Here is a 17964-nt window from a genome sequence, read left to right as displayed (position 1 = left end):
TAAAAGATGTTCATTAAAAGTTCTTGCATTTAATTAATACTGTTAAATATAATGCCAAATGCTGACTATGTACTAATGAGAAATAAAAAAATATATATATTTAATAAATTTTTGTTATTTAATTTGAGTTAAGCACCTTTAAATATGAATTACTGGATGTCATTTATATTACACAAATGTCAATTAACACAGTTTTTATTAATTAATTTGATTTAAATCTAATTGTAGTGCATTTAAAAAACTGGAAGCAGTATCTTACACACATGTGCATTGAAATCTAATTTGAATAATGTCATCAATTGTTCATGTTGTGACATCTAATAACACGAGGTGAATCTTGGTGCCAATACTGAATCAGTAATTCTGTCATTGATTAGTCAGGCTGCTTTCTTTAGCATAGGAAGTTGACCATTGGTGGCCAGCTCGGCCAATTAGCTCATTCAGAAACCAAGTTATTGTACAGCAACTAGAGCAAATATGGCATTCAAAATTTTACTCATAAACCAAATTGTTCATAAACATCAGCATTTGTAACCTGAGGTTTGACTGTATTTTTAAAAATATGAAAAAATTTACATGGTAAAATATACAAAATCAAAATGGTAACAAAACAATAATTTCAGCAATAATAGGTTGGCAGTCAATGTGTTGATTTACTTAACCACAAATATGATTTTTCTACTCCTATAAACATTTAGTACTAAAACATTAGCAAATTAAAATATCAACTAGTTCTACCCAGCAAAATGTTTCCCATAAGAAACTGTTGTTAAATTTCAAATAAATAGGGAAAATAAAAACTATCAATAAATTTCATATAAATAAATGTATTTGCAAGACAAAATTTTTAGGTATATAACATTTTTTGTGTAAATATCTTTATGGTTAGGTATTCATTTCTTCATGTAAATTAAGTTAACAACATTTAGTCAAACATAGTTTTTCATTTCTTTCTCATCTATGTTAAGAATTCTTCTCTTGGGTGCCATTTTATTCAAAATAAATGATGTCTGTCCTTCTGACCAAAATTTAATTTACAATTTTCTTTCTGTTAATAACATGAAATTAAAAAATATTCAGAAATCAATAAAAGAATATCAACTTGAGAAGTTATTTGCAGAAGAATTTTTACACTGGACAAAGGTAGAGTACATTCAAAAGCAGGAATGATAAGGGAAGTGCCACTATAGCAAGAGCAAAATTAAGCATATTTTCACTTTTAATTACTGTATTTTAAATAAAAGTATTAAACATCAAAATAGATGCAGTAAGACTAATATATATTAAGTTTCAAAATAATGTATAAAACATAAATGTAATTCACACACAAGTATCTTAACAAATTGGAAAAAGATTTTGCATAGCATATTCTGTATATAGATCTGCATTTACCTGCTGTTGCAGAAATAGACAAATTATTTTTCAGAATTTTTCAAACATTATATATTTCATAATTAAATACACTTTATAGAAATGAAAAAAATACTTTAAAAATTTCATTTCATATTTTAATTAAATATAGAATGAAGCCTTGAATGATATTATCACACATTTTTTATTAAGAAAATAAACTTTATATTTATTAATTCTGGCTAATTTCTTTGAATCACTTTAATCAATGTTTCAGCTTTAACTGTCATTCTATGATAAAATCACTTGTCTTGCTGAAAAATTCAATAGAAGCCTTTATATGTCGTACATTCTTAAATGCACAACTGAGCAGACCATTCCTGCCCACATGTAGAGATGGAAGTAAAATACAGTAGAGCATCGATTATCCAAATATGAATCAACTGAAACATAGATTAACCGAAAGTGTTCCAGTCAGCAAATTCAAATTTCTGCTAGTTCTGTGGCGCTGCAGCACTCTTTCCCTCCATGCCAACCTAAACTGTAGGCCTACTTTAATGTACTACTTTATATAAGATATGTATTTGTAAGACGTATGATACAAAATATATACAGTACAGTTTTGTGTTTAATATATTNTCTCTACTGCAAACGCAGTTCGAACGTTTTAGCAATTTCTGGTAGGATCTAATGCGAGCTATCCGAATTCCAATCCGTCGTGAGTATAATCTCGAACTTTTTCTGCATTAAGTATATCAGAATCCCATTAATTAGTTTAATATATATATTTTTTTGTTTGATCAGTTATTTGAAAAATCACTTATCCGAACAATCCTAATGTATTACATTATGTAAGGTATGTATTAATATTTGTAAGACATATGATACAAATTATATACAATACAGTTTTGTGTATATATATTTTTTTAAATGATCAGTTATTTGAAAAATCACTTATCCGAACAATCCCAATGTTTCAAATAATCAATGCTCTATTGTAATTACACTCAAGAATGTGGAGTGTAATTACAATACCCAACACAACACATTTTTACTCATGTGCTTTCCTATGTTAAGAATGGTACCATGCAGGAGTGCACATGTAACGCAAGACAGTGCATATTCTCACCCAACTGAATAACATGTGAAATATTAAACATTTCAAACATTTTGGTGCACATCCTCAAATCCTCAAATGTAATCACATCCTAATCAAGTCAGCCATGTTACAAGTGCAAATAAATAATCGTGTCTGTGCTATTGTCGGCCACGATTATTTATTGCTAGAATATATGTAGTACTTAACAGCCAAAAAATAAAACAAAGCACCACTAAACTTCAGTGAAAGAGTATAGATGCTGTTGTAGGCATTTGCTGGTCTCATTTTTCATACTTTTGTTGGAATACTCCTTACTTTTGACACACCATAAAGAAAGAAGATCTTTATACAAATTTTTAAAATCAGTTACAAATTCTCTCATCCAGCAATGAAAATCTGCCATGGTTGCTTTTTGCAGTTAGATATGTATGTGTAAATTTGAGAACAGTTGAGTCCATAAGACATGCTTATATAACTGACTCCAGATTTAGCTTCATATGAATGCCTTTGCACATGCACCTACCTATATGGCATGTAAATTATACAGTCAAACATATGTGTGTAAAGGCCACTTATCAAAGTTTTCTTTTTAATTTATTTTCTCAAAACGGGGATTTAATAATTTATTTATAAAAAATAAATAAAGCTTGATTTCATAAAATCTTAATATTGCTATCATCAAAATATTTTCCAGTTATATTTTATTAACAAACAAAAATATTTTAAAAACATTACATTATATTTTATATATCAAACCTAAAAACATTGCTTACCAGATATATTTTCTCCATGATATTTTTTCTATACAAAATAAATTATAACAAATAACCACCAGGAAAGGCACAAGAATACTTGGACTTCATGACAAATTTACAGATTTAGCAAACAAGTGACAATTTAACAGTTGGAAGAACTGTGAAAAGAGTAAATAAAAATTATAATTAACTCATCTGATGATAATTTGTAATTAATTGTTTAAAAAACTTAATAATAATTTTTTGCAAAAAAATAATTNAAATTAATATATTTTTCCGTACATAATTGATTATCCGAAAAATAAGTTATCCGAACAACCCCAGTCCCCAATTGATTCGGATAACTACTGTACTCTACTGTAGTAGTATAAGTGTCAATGAATTAGTAATCAAAGTGTGATTATTCTCTTTTTATAGCTATCATAACCTGAGTGGTATAGTATAATCCGAATACCAACAAAAAAGTTAAATATTATTATTATTATTAATCCCATTTAGAATATTCTTAATTTATAAATAAAGAATAAATTTACCAAAATAAATTAAGTAATGGTTTCAATAACTATTTGTTATTAATTAATGCACAAAATGAATTAGTGAATGAATTTCAACACACACAAACAGATAACAATATTTAACTGAAAAAAATATATATATATATATATTTTTAAAAAAAATCAGGTTTTAAAATGTTATACAGTCAATTCATGTTAATATGAATTGCTAGAAGAACAGTAATTAGTTCACTTTATTGAAAATTAGTATTAATGCTTTTCAGGGTCAAGGTCAAGGCTGCATAATTTCGGGAGTTAGGCTTGATGAATAATTGAAATCTCTAAATTATATTTTGAATTAATTTACTAAATAAAGTTAAACAAATTAATGTTCTAAACAATTTTTGATGAAGTCACAACTAGTTCAAAGAACCGACTATGGGGAATGAACCAGATATGATTAGAATTCTGCAGATTAACTTACAATGCTCAATTAATGCCACTTCACACCTCTGTACAATTATTAACAACTTTGACCTTATCCTTGCCCAGGAACCCTATTATGTTAAGAATAGAGTCGCCGGCCTACCACATTCCCACTTGGTCATCTAGACCCACAATACTTATCCATGGGCTACCATCATCATCCCCAGAAACAGACTGCACATTCTGTTTTACCAGCACTCCAGCAATGACAAAATGGTTTGGGTTGAGACCAAGCTGGGGGATAACACCATCATTATTGGTAGCTTATACTGCCAAAAAGGGGATAACTACCACTCCATCATGGAAAACCTCGATGCATCCATCAAGAATTTCCCTCATGCACAGTTAGTCATAGGAGGTGACTCTAATGCACACTCTCCAACCTTGGGTGGGGATCGACTAGATGGTGAAGGAAAGGCCTTTGAAGATCTTCTGGCCTCCAATGTCTTGCTCTGTCTCAATGACCCCAACTCCCCCCCACCTTTCAGGTACCCAATGGGTTCTCTTGGATTGACATCACTCTGGCCACAACTAGAAGCCACACTTGGATCCATGACTGGCATGTTTGCAAGAGCGATAGTCTCTCTGACCATAGTGGGATTGAGTTTTCCATCTGCGCTGGTTCAGGCAAACCTATCGTAAACAGCATTAAATGCTACAATGTAAGAAGAGCGAACTGGGAGGATTTTTACAAGACACTTGATACACTTACAACAACTACAGGCATGGTAACATCAAGGGATGCAGCCATTAATGCTGCCAACAGCATTATTCAGGCAATCGACAAAGCCTGCAGAAAAGCCATTCCACTTCGTAAACACAGCACTATGGATGTATTGTGGTGGAATAATGACCTAGCCAACATGAGAGCGATTAACAACAGGCTGCGTAAGCAGTTCCAAAGGAGCAGGGGTTCAGAAAGAGACACCCTTAAGCAGCAATACCTGACATATCAAGTAAATTACAAAATGGCAATAAAGGAGGCAAAGACAACATCCTGGAGAAAATTCTGCTCTGCAGCCCACACCAACCCATGGAGCTTTGTATACCACCTCTGAGCGAATAAACTTAAACACCATTCTTGCCTGTCAACCCTTTCATGGATTATAGGCACAACACCGACTTGAATACCACCATTAACAACATTCTGGACACTGTCTGCCTGGAAGATGATCGTACAGAGGATACCGAGTTCCATAACACCATCAGGGACTGCACTGGGCATTAAGTCAAAAATGCATATCCTTTCTAAATTATAGAAAAGAAACCTACTTTTTCCATTAAAAACGAGTGTTCCTGTGTGATTTGTTCTCAACAGCAACTTTGTGCTAATTCCAAAAGAAATTATCATAACAGATAGTGCCACACATGTAGTTTTAAATGCTGCTGGAAAAGTTAAGCAATTCATTGCTGAATTTTTTTAACAGTACTTAAATTTAAGTAATTTATACCCATATAATGATATACTTCACGCATTTTGAATGTCTGAAACCCATAAGAATATTGCATAATATCTATATATTAGAGAATTAAGAAATGCATGTTGGACCACTTATTGTTTAAAAAATTTTATAATATGTATTCTGTAAAAGCATTAGAGTTGTTGGATTATGCTGTTTTAACAACAATTGCAATTTGATACTTGTTAAATCTGTTTGTTTTTAGCAATAATTATATCTTTATTATAACCAACTGAAGAGGACTGTACAATTGAAATGCATTTTGGCTTACTAGTACAGTAGAGCGTCATTTATCCGGAACGTCGGTTTTCCGAAGGAATCCAGTCGACAAATTTAAATTTTCGCCAGTGCTGTGGCGCTGTAATCTTCATATAGTACATTTTCATTAAAGACTTTGCAATTATTCTGATAATACTATAACAACTCTAAAATTGCATTAAACACAACCTTTCATTATTTTTTGTTATTTTTTTTTTAATTTGGAAAAAACAATTTTTTAAAGTAACAGGAGCTTATAAATAATTATAACCTTGATAAAATTTGCATGTATTAGGAGCAGTCAAATGAAAACAAGACAGATGGGAAAAAAGTAAGTAAACTGTTTATTATTTCAAAAGTAATTGCCATAACTGTTAATAAATTTATCCCACTGTGAGACAAGATGGTCAATGCCTTCATAGAAAAATGTTTGTGGTTGCCTACAGAACCATGATTGTACCCAGGCATGCACCTTTTTGTCCGAAGCAAATTGCGGCCATGAATGTCTTTCTTCGGGGTTCCAAAAATATGGAAATCGCATGGGGAGAAATCGGGACTGTATGGAGAATGTGTAAGGACTATGCAGCGTAGTCAGTCTCATAAAGCAACTCCTTCCCTGCCCCGCCTATTGGCACTACAGGGTTAAAGAGACTATGCCTTGTTCATTGACTGGTCAGTACCTGACACAGTAGACAGGGACGACATAGCTGGGCCCTATGATATTTCATTCGGGCTCCCGTCCGCACCCCGGCCCAGCTCACTAACTTGGCATAACTTTTGTTTTGTGCAGCCTGTACTGCACTTACGGTCCACACTACTAAACCTTTTCCAGCTCACACATGTACTAATTACTTAGACTTATACCTATATGAATAGGTATATGGACAACGGGGCCCCCGTCCCTACGGGAGGGGACCAAAACCAGTTCTTTCCAAACCTAAAGATCGAAGAGATATATGATCTTTCCCATCAATTCCTTTAGTTTCATTAGGTTCCCTTTACTAGCTGCTAGCGTTCGAAGTACTTGTTCAGGGGGCTTGGACCAGTCAACTTGGTCCGCCCCTAGGCGGAAGTCCCTTGTAAGGAGACAGTCAAGTACATAATGCCTCGCATCACCACGAGGACTACCACAGGGGCAGCTACCATCTCCTTGTCCAAACTTGGACTTGAAGTGGGAGAACCTCCCATGGCCAGTTAGGATTTGAGTCGACAACGAGCAACAACTTATCGGAGTGAGGCCAACTACAGGCACAAAGGCATAGGTTGGCCTACCTACTGTACTTAGAGTCCAGTGCTCTTGCCAGCTTATCATCGATCTTTGCAGTAGAGTACCTTTTATGTATGTAGTCGAGGGATCAACCATCCTCGTAAGCAGCGTAGTCAAAACAACCTTGGTAACACATGGGTCGGCATTATCCCTCAACAGAATGATGCTATCTGTCAACATTCCTGGGTGTTTGGATTTGATGGCACACTTCAATTTTTGCAAAGTTTCTTTGCATTAATCGTGGTGCTGTGTTCCAGAAAGTCAATAAGCAGCGGACCTCCATAGTGATGTTGGACACACACACGACTCACTGACCTCACTTCGAGCACATCTAACAGACAAATGGCACAGCGGTGAACGTTCACGCTGGTCCTTCCTAATTCCCAATAGAGGGCACTTCTATATACACACCTACCTGCATGACCAACTTCCATGCCACACTTGTTATATAGTCTGTCTTGTTTTCATTTGACTGCCTCTAATATTAAAATATAATTTAAACTTTTTTTCTTACTTATTAAAATTTATGATTAAAAATTGTAGTTTAGTTGACGTAAAGAACTTTTATAGAAAGAGAGAAGGTTTTTAATGGCGTATTTTACACAAAGTTTTTTGTAATGGATACAAAAGATAGTTTAATAAAAAGAACAAATATTAATAAACATTAAGTACAGAAAAACAGTCACTATTGAAACAAAAAATTAAACAAGAAAGTATTTAAATACCTCTTGTCTGCTTATTCTGCTTATTCTCTCTCTCTAATAATACCAATTTTGTCATCTAATTTTAGAGTCAATGAAATTAATTATAGTAAGATTTAATATTTTTTTGTAAATATTAAAATTAAAACTAATTTTATCAAAAAAACAAGCCTTTAATATTTGAATACATTAAAATATTTTTAAAATGTGTAACACTGAAATTTCTCCAATCACTAAAAATTGCAATATGAGTTGGCTTTTAAAAATACCAAGNGTGTTCCAGAAAGTCAATAAGCAGCGGACCTCCATAGTGATGTTGGACACACACACGACTCACTGACCTCACTTCGAGCACATCTAACAGACAAATGGCACAGCGGTGAACGTTCACGCTGGTCCTTCCTAATTCCCAATAGAGGGCACTTCTATATACACACCTACCTGCATGACCAACTTCCATGCCACACTTGTTATATAGTCTGTCTTGTTTTCATTTGACTGCCTCTAATATTAAAATATAATTTAAACTTTATTACAATTAAAATTGGTAATATAGAATATAAAATTTTTTTAGTGTATTATTTATTCTTTGATATTTAGTATATTCAATTTTTTTAAACCAGTTTTAATTGGTTTTAAGGTTTTTATGTTTACTACCTTTTTAATCAAACTTTTTTTTATACATTTTAACAAAATTATATTTATTTCTACAGTTTTACTAGTACAAGCCCATGGTTTTATACAATTTAACAAAAATAATTTTATTTCTTTTGAATGTCAATTTTTTTTTTAAATTATTTCTTCAAAAAAATTGATGAAACATCATAGGGTAGATCTGAAGAAGTTAATAGACGTTTTTTTGTCTGGACCACATTTTATCAGAGACAAAAACTTCTGAGTGTTATTTTCATTATTCTTTATTCACTATGCATTTCAGGTGCAATATGCAAAAAATGCAGGTGCAAAAAAATGCCTTAGGGGGATACATCAATACCACGTAGTTGTATGTCTAAACACAAAAACAGAAATGTAACACCTGATGAGGGGTGCAAGATACACAAAATATTGCACCCAAAATGCATAGTGAATAAAGAATAACAAAGATAACACTCAGAAGTTTTTGTCTCTGATAAAATGCGGTCCAGACAAAAAAATGTCAGTTAACTTCTTCNCAAAAAACAGAAATGTAACACCTGATGAGGGGTGCAAGATACACAAAATATTGCACCCAAAATGCATAGTGAATAAAGAATAACAAAGATAACACTCAGAAGTTTTTGTCTCTGATAAAATGCGGTCCAGACAAAAAAATGTCAGTTAACTTCTTCAGATCTAACCTATGATGTTTCATCAATTTTTTTGAAGAAATAATTTTTTTAAAAAAACCAAAAATTGACATTCAAAAGAATATATAAAAAACCACACCATTGATAAAATATATATCTATTACTTATATTAGAATATATAATGTAAATAAAACAATAATAATTTTCAAATTGCAATTAGTTTATCGTTTGATGTTACATATTATTTCAGCCTCGAAGTCCAGCACAAATTGTGGCAGTTATAGATGCTGAACAAAGAGAAGAGTTAGAATCTATGATACACGAACTAGAAGAAGAAAATCGGTATATATAGACCATAATAAAATTTACTATTTATTTTCTATTACTGATTTATAAAATTTTTGAAACAGTTAAATATCCTTATAAGAACCAAAAAAGTTAACTTAAAATTTATAGTGAAATAAATTTCAATTGAATATTTAATAATTTATTATTTTTAAGTGAGGACTTTAAATCAAACAATGTATAACAAAACCAGTTTTCAAGAACCTATTAACAATTTTATTTATTACTAGCTGTACCTGACCACACATTGCTGTGGCTTAAAATGTATCTATTATAAATGTATAACATGCTCCATGGGGAAAATTTCAAAAAATCTCTTGACGTACCCCATTAAAACGTAATCTAAAATAGTATAATAGAAGCTGAGTTCTTCATGGCAAGTCTTAATTTTGTCCCTCTCCCCATGGGGGGTAATTTTGATATCTATATAAAATAAAAATATGTGCGTGTTTGAATGCAACGTTGTTTCAAAATTTCTAAGCAAATCGGGGAAGAACTTTCAGAGATTTAAGATTTTGAACAAACAAACATTTACATTTTTATTTATACAGTCGACCCCGCTATAACACAGTAGATACATTCTACTTTATAAGAATTTTGCATTGTAGGAATCCTTAAATACATGAGCCAATCACAGCCCAGCATGTATGCAGTTTACGGACTACAGCTGTTTGAAAGGTTTTCTTCCATAAAATTAATCAATTCTAGACGAATTTGACTCAACTTTCCAAAACACATATAATTTTTTTCGAATAATCCGTATAAACTATGCTATAAACAAAAAGTTGTNAATATTTTACATTTTTGATACTAAATTAACTTCTGAAGTATAATTTTTTATTGTTTTTATATTTTTCAATATATTTATTTTGTACAAACAAAATAAATATATTTTGTTTTGTTTTGGCTTCTTTAGGCTTAACATCGATGAAAATGCAATGCAAAGCGACACGCAACGGAGAAAAATTTTAACACAAGATAAATTAATATATTTTTCCGTACATAATTGATTATCCGAAAAATAAGTTATCCGAACAACCCCAGTCCCCAATTGATTCGGATAACTACTGTACTCTACTGTAGTAGTATAAGTGTCAATGAATTAGTAATCAAAGTGTGATTATTCTCTTTTTATAGCTATCATAACCTGAGTGGTATAGTATAATCCGAATACCAACAAAAAAGTTAAATATTATTATTATTATTAATCCCATTTAGAATATTCTTAATTTATAAATAAAGAATAAATTTACCAAAATAAATTAAGTAATGGTTTCAATAACTATTTGTTATTAATTAATGCACAAAATGAATTAGTGAATGAATTTCAACACACACAAACAGATAACAATATTTAACTGAAAAAAATATATATATATATATATTTTTAAAAAAAATCAGGTTTTAAAATGTTATACAGTCAATTCATGTTAATATGAATTGCTAGAAGAACAGTAATTAGTTCACTTTATTGAAAATTAGTATTAATGCTTTTCAGGGTCAAGGTCAAGGCTGCATAATTTCGGGAGTTAGGCTTGATGAATAATTGAAATCTCTAAATTATATTTTGAATTAATTTACTAAATAAAGTTAAACAAATTAATGTTCTAAACAATTTTTGATGAAGTCACAACTAGTTCAAAGAACCGACTATGGGGAATGAACCAGATATGATTAGAATTCTGCAGATTAACTTACAATGCTCAATTAATGCCACTTCACACCTCTGTACAATTATTAACAACTTTGACCTTATCCTTGCCCAGGAACCCTATTGTGTTAAGAATAGAGTCGCCGGCCTACCACATTCCCACTTGGTCATCTAGACCCACAATACTTATCCATGGGCTACCATCATCATCCCCAGAAACAGACTGCACATTCTGTTTTACCAGCACTCCAGCAACGACAAAATGGTTTGGGTTGAGACCAAGCTGGGGGATAACACCATCATTATTGGTAGCTTATACTGCCAAAAAGGGGATAACTACCACTCCATCATGGAAAACCTCGATGCATCCATCAAGAATTTCCCTCATGCACAGTTAGTCATAGGAGGTGACTCTAATGCACACTCTCCAACCTTGGGTGGGGATCGACTAGATGGTGAAGGAAAGGCCTTTGAAGATCTTCTGGCCTCCAATGTCTTGCTCTGTCTCAATGACCCCAACTCCCCCCCACCTTTCAGGTACCCAATGGGTTCTCTTGGATTGACATCACTCTGGCCACAACTAGAAGCCACACTTGGATCCATGACTGGCATGTTTGCAAGAGCGATAGTCTCTCTGACCATAGTGGGATTGAGTTTTCCATCTGCGCTGGTTCAGGCAAACCTATCGTAAACAGCATTAAATGCTACAATGTAAGAAGAGCGAACTGGGAGGATTTTTACAAGACACTTGATACACTTACAACAACTACAGGCATGGTAACATCAAGGGATGCAGCCATTAATGCTGCCAACAGCATTATTCAGGCAATCGACAAAGCCTGCAGAAAAGCCATTCCACTTCGTAAACACAGCACTATGGATGTATTGTGGTGGAATAATGACCTAGCCAACATGAGAGCGATTAACAACAGGCTGCGTAAGCAGTTCCAAAGGAGCAGGGGTTCAGAAAGAGACACCCTTAAGCAGCAATACCTGACATATCAAGTAAATTACAAAATGGCAATAAAGGAGGCAAAGACAACATCCTGGAGAAAATTCTGCTCTGCAGCCCACACCAACCCATGGAGCTTTGTATACCACCTCTGAGCGAATAAACTTAAACACCATTCTTGCCTGTCAACCCTTTCATGGATTATAGGCACAACACCGACTTGAATACCACCATTAACACCATTCTGGACACTGTCTACCTGGAAGATGATCGTACAGAGGATACCGAGTTCCATAACACCATCAGGGACTGCACTGGCAAACATCTGGACACGGAGGATGCAACACTTTTCACCCATGCCGAGATTAACTGGGCTATCAGCAAACTCTCCCCACATAAAGCACCTGAGATGGCATCACAACTGAGATTGTGAAGAACATATGGACCAACCACCCAACTGTCATCATCAATCTGATAAACACTTGTTTCCGTTATGGTGTCTTCCCAGACAAGTGGAAAGAAGCTAGGATTGTCCCCATTCCTAAGATTGCAAATCAACCCATCTGCACTCCCAACAACTATCGCTGTATTTCCCTTTTACCCACTCTATCCAAAGTCTATGACTGTCTTCTATGCAACAGGCTAAGCTGGCACCTCGAGACTACTAACTTCTTCAGTCCCCAACAATTTGGCTTTAGACAAGGCCGGGGTACAATGGATGCCATTCCTGCTATGACTAATAGAGTCAAACATCTTCTTCAGTCCTATCCGTATGTCTTGGGGCTTAGCCTGGACATCAGTAATGCCTTCAATGCTGCTTGGTGGCCGCTCATTCTTCAACGGCTGCGGCAGGCTCGATGTCCTGCCAACATCTATAATGACTACCTCAATAACAGGTATGTCACCTTCACTACTGGCAACCTCAATTTTAGGGGAAGGCTTTCAGAGGTTGCCCTCAAGGTTCAGTTCTATGGAACCTTCTTTTTAATGACTTTCCCACTGATATTTCAGATTGCGACAGGATCTTTGCATATGCTGACGATGCAATGATCCTAGTGGCGGCCTACTCTCGCTCTGATTTGGAGTGCAAGGCCAAACTTCTTATTGACAACGTCTTGGAATGGGGCTGCACTCATAAACTGAAGTTCAATGCCAACAAAACCAAAGGTATCGTATTCACCAATCCTAGAAAACCCCATCTGTACCGTAGGCCACCAACCATAAAAATGGAGGGGTCTCCATCAAGATCTCTACTACTATTAAATACCTCGGGGTCATTATTGACCATAAACTCAACTGGGCTGACCACATCAAGCATGTAACAGACAAGACTAACCATCTGTTTAATTCTGTCTCTAAGGTGGCAAAGTCCAAATGGGGTCTATCCCCAACTATTCTTTCTATCATTTACAATAGTGTCTTTCTGCCTATAATCTGTTATGCTGCCCCTGTTTGGGCAGGCTGTTTAAGTCGTGTGCACATCGATCGGAAACTCCATGGTGCACAGCGCAAATCCCTTCTGCGCATCTGCCGTGCCTATTCCACCTCTTCCATGGCTGCCTTACAGATCATCTCTGGCAAACTTCCTATTGACCTTGCCATTCTAATGGCATCCAAACGTTGGCACCTCCATAAAGGTCATAGCATTTCACTATCCAGCCAGTCTTTCTCTGTATATGAAACCTTTTGCCACCCGAAGGATCTACTTCCTCCTTTTATGAGACCCTACATCCATATGCACCCACTGGACAATGACCACTTTTCAATATTCACTGATGGGTCCAAAACTGTAGACAAAATCAGTAGTGCCTTTGTGGCCTATCTCAAAGGAGTCAAATTCTACAATGCATCCGGCCACCTTGCTGCAAACTGCTCTGTTTACCAGGCAGAGCTTACAGCCATCCTATTAGCCATTGACTGGTGCAATGAAAACTACAGTGATAACCGGATAAACATTTTTACAGATTGTCAATCTACGATAGAATCCATCAACAATCACCTACCATGGAACCCGATTGTGGTCAAGATACAAACTAGTATTGCACTCTCCACAAATGTCTTTGCCATCGCTTGGATTAGAGGTCAAACTGGACTGCATGGTAATGAAAGAGCAGACTACCTGGCAAGGGAGGCTGCCAGCCTAAATTGTGGCAACAGTCTCTACTCCTACACTCCTGTTACCTACATCAAGTACCTCCTCAAAAATGAAGCTATGAACACCTGGCAAACAAGATGGAACAACACTGAAATGGAAAGAATAACCAAAAGCTTCATCCCAAGTGTTTCTCATAATAACTGGGCCATTCTCCACCATGATACTAGCCTTGTCACCCAGTTCCTAACTGGCCATGGGAAGTTTAATAGATACCTGGTGAGATTCAATAAATCAAACTGTGACCATTTCCAACTATGTGGTGTGCCAGACGGGTGGAGCACTACATTTTCCACTGCCCCATGCTGGAGGATGCTCGTGCACCCATTCGCATGCTTCTTCCTACCGATAAATCCTGGCCTTGTCAACATAGCGACTTGTTGATGAATAATGAGCTGTTCATGGCTTTTCTGAAGCTGATAAAGAACTACTTCTGGCAAACTCCTGTCAACTGAGTAGTGGATTTCATATTCCCTACTACAAACTTCATCTGTGTATATTTCTACATCCTTTTAATGTACTGTACATCTTGTTTGTTACCGTACGTCATTGTATTCACTGTATGCCAGCACCTTATCCATGCTTGCCTTGGTGGATGTATACTTCTCCCTGTATCTTGTGCATTTTGTATGTATTTTCAATTATACCTCACTGTCATGCCAACTAGTTTGTATTATTTTTACTACTGCTGTATGTTACTTAGTTTGTATGTTTATTATAATGTACTATCTGTAATGTAGCTACACCACTCACATGCACGTATGTTTATATAGTTCTCTTTTATATGTTATTAATATATTTTTTATTTTTTTATTTTTTCCTTTTATTCTACTGTTCATATATAAGCTTATCTTGTAAATACTCTGTATAATTGTCCTGTTGTAACTGTACATCATACCCGGTTGTGCCAATGCGGTACCGGGTCTGTACTATGTGTACTAATAAAGAATACTACTAATACTACTACTAATACTACTACTACTCCAACCATCTCACAGTTTCTGGCTTTCAGAGAATATTTGTTAGATTAATGTAATTGCTTTACTGAAAAACATTCCATCTCTGAAAAGTTCCAGCTTTTGTATGCTTTACTTTATATTTAATAGTTATGAACATGTTAAAAACTTCAGAGAAATAGTGACATTAATAGTTGTCATCTATAAAAAAAAATATACTTAGGTATTTACAGTATTATCAGTTAAAACACTACATGTATTCCAATGTTGTGTTTCATTACTTATTAAACAACTCAGCCTAATTGGATTATGATTTCAAATGAAAAATTTCAAATGTGAAAAAAGCAAGAAATTTAATAAGAATTATTTGTTTTGATATTTTTTATTTTTGTGTTTAACATTAAAATTAATTATTTTTAAAAAAGACTTATATTGCAAATAACTCACTGGTACTGTAGTACCTCTTGTTACATAAATTAATCCATCAATTCAGCATTTCAGGTTAGATGTACTGTTGAGAATGATATATTTCAGGGGTGGCCAACCTGCGGCTCGCGAGCCACATGCGGCTCTTTGAAGGATTATTTGTGGCTCTCGATAGATGTACCCGAGTTCCCTTTTCATTTTTGTGTTATTATATTTTAAAAAATTATTATCGTTCCGTATGTGTTTCAAAATGTCTTTTAAATTACTAACAACAAATATGAAAGACTAAGTGCAACGTTGTAACAAATTTCATTTCCGTCCAAGTTAAGAATGACATGACTCATCGAAAACTGCGCGAACGAACATAAACAGTGGTGTAATCGTTCGTTATCGACCGACTCCAGACTGATTTTGAATTTCTAAATTGTCATTGCAACGGACAGTTGACATTGTGCTCTGGAGGAAACAATTTGTATCACTCTTGCTACGGATATAATTTGTATTCTGGAATTTTTTGCATACTTTTTTAATACGTATTTAATTGCGGCTCGCGAAAATATTCAAATTTTGAAAAATGGCTCGGATATCAAGGAGCTTGGCCACCCTGGATATATTTATTCACTATTTTCAATTTGTATAAAAATGAAGATGTCATCCATATTCTGCAGGAAATTGCATACTGAAAGTCACAAGCAACAATTTTTATAAATCACAATCTATTAATTATAAAAACAAGAACATTGTCATAATCTATAGACTATAGACAGTGCCATTAGTGAGTTGTGACGTCATTAGCTTTTATCACATGACCACAGACAGATGATACAAAATAGTCACAACTGATGTTTCATTTCACCAGCAACTAAGATTGAATTTCTCATTAAAGAAGGAATCCCCACTGCAGAAATTCACCAGAAACTTCAGAATGCATATGGAAATGTGTATTTGGGTGCCAGCAGTGTAAAAAGATGGGTAAAACATTTAAAGATGGTAACCCAAGTATCAAAAATTATCTACAGAGCTCCATTATGAGCTATGTTTTCTAGGATGCAGATGGGGTAATTTGGATGGGATTTCTTGAACCTGAGAAAACCATTAATGTTGCTTGGTATGTTATGACACTTCATAAGCTGTGTTGTGTATTGTTGTGTGATAAACATCCTCCAAGATCATAGTGCAGCATGACAATGCAAGGCCACACACTATTCCTCACACTGTGCAAAAAATTCAGTAAATTGGGTGAGAAGTTCCTCCTCATTCTGTCTAGAGTCCCAAATTAGCACCCTCTGATTATCATCTTATCAGTGTTCTGCAAAAAAACATGCGAGGCCCACACTATGAAACAGTGCAGGACACCAAGAAAGCAGTGTGTCAATTTTTTCGTAATGCTGGAATGGAGTTCTATCATAAGAAAATTTTCAAGCTTCCATAACAGTGGAAAAAATTTATCCAAAAAAGTGGAGACTATGTGAAAAAATAAAGAAAAGTCTGAAAAATAATGTGATGTATTGGTTTTTCCAAAAATAAATTAATCTGATTTATAAAAAAATTGTTGCTCATGACTTTCAGTATGACCCTTGTATATTACATTATTACCTTATTTTAAAAAATGTTGAGAAAATATGGTTATGTTATGCATGTTAAAAGCAAAGACGAAATTGTAACAAAACAGTTTATATGGGGCAACTGAATGCAGGTACAGTTGTCAACAGTGCACCAAAAGACATTCCCAATTAAGTGCCTGATTTGAACTATGAAATGGCAAAAAATGAAAAATACATTACATTGAAAAAAAAAAATTTCAAATTTCAATGGGCAAATTAACCCTTGCATTATATATTTATATGAATTTATGATATTTATATATACAGTGGTACCTCAGGATATGAGCGCCCCAGCATAGGAAATTTTCAGGATACGACATGAAATTCGAACATATTTTTGTTCCACGATACAAAAAAAAAATCATGATACGACGTTACATTAGTTCACAGCGCCATTTTTTTATTCACTTCTGTTCATTGGTCTAAGTCCGCGTGTTTGCTTCGTAATAGAAGAATCTCGCTCGATAAAGGAAATCTTGAGGTATTATCAGAAAGTGACTGATTTTATTGAAAAGAAACATCCTGTAAAGGTTCACACTGGCCATATTGCTGCTCAGTTTAATGACATTTGCCTAAGTCATTTTACCAACCTCCAGTGAAAGTGTTGATGGAAGTGAAGGAAAGAAAGCAAAATCAGTGAATAAAATTTAAAAAGAAAACATATATATATTTATATTTTTTTTATGTAAAAAGTATATATATATATATATATATATATATAC

At 34.2% G+C, this 17964-nt stretch overlaps 1 protein-coding gene across 1 annotated transcript in view; it reads right to left on the bottom strand.

Moving 5' to 3' along the window:
- The window catches only part of LOC111624189 (R3H domain-containing protein 2-like), a 282865-nt gene that overhangs the window by 168665 nt on the left and 96236 nt on the right, over nt 1–17964 (bottom strand). Inside the window, exon 4 of the mRNA XM_023367000.1 lies at nt 3223–3362. The gene's annotated coding sequence lies outside the window, so the exon portion shown is untranslated. The remainder of the gene's footprint in view (nt 1–3222; nt 3363–17964) is intronic.

This window comes from Centruroides sculpturatus, unplaced genomic scaffold (assembly GCF_000671375.1).
Source record: "Centruroides sculpturatus isolate CEXI.00-Female unplaced genomic scaffold, Cexi_2.0 scaffold70, whole genome shotgun sequence".
NCBI classification, from domain to species: domain Eukaryota; kingdom Metazoa; phylum Arthropoda; class Arachnida; order Scorpiones; family Buthidae; genus Centruroides; species Centruroides sculpturatus.
This window is presented reverse-complemented; position numbering and strand designations above follow the sequence as displayed.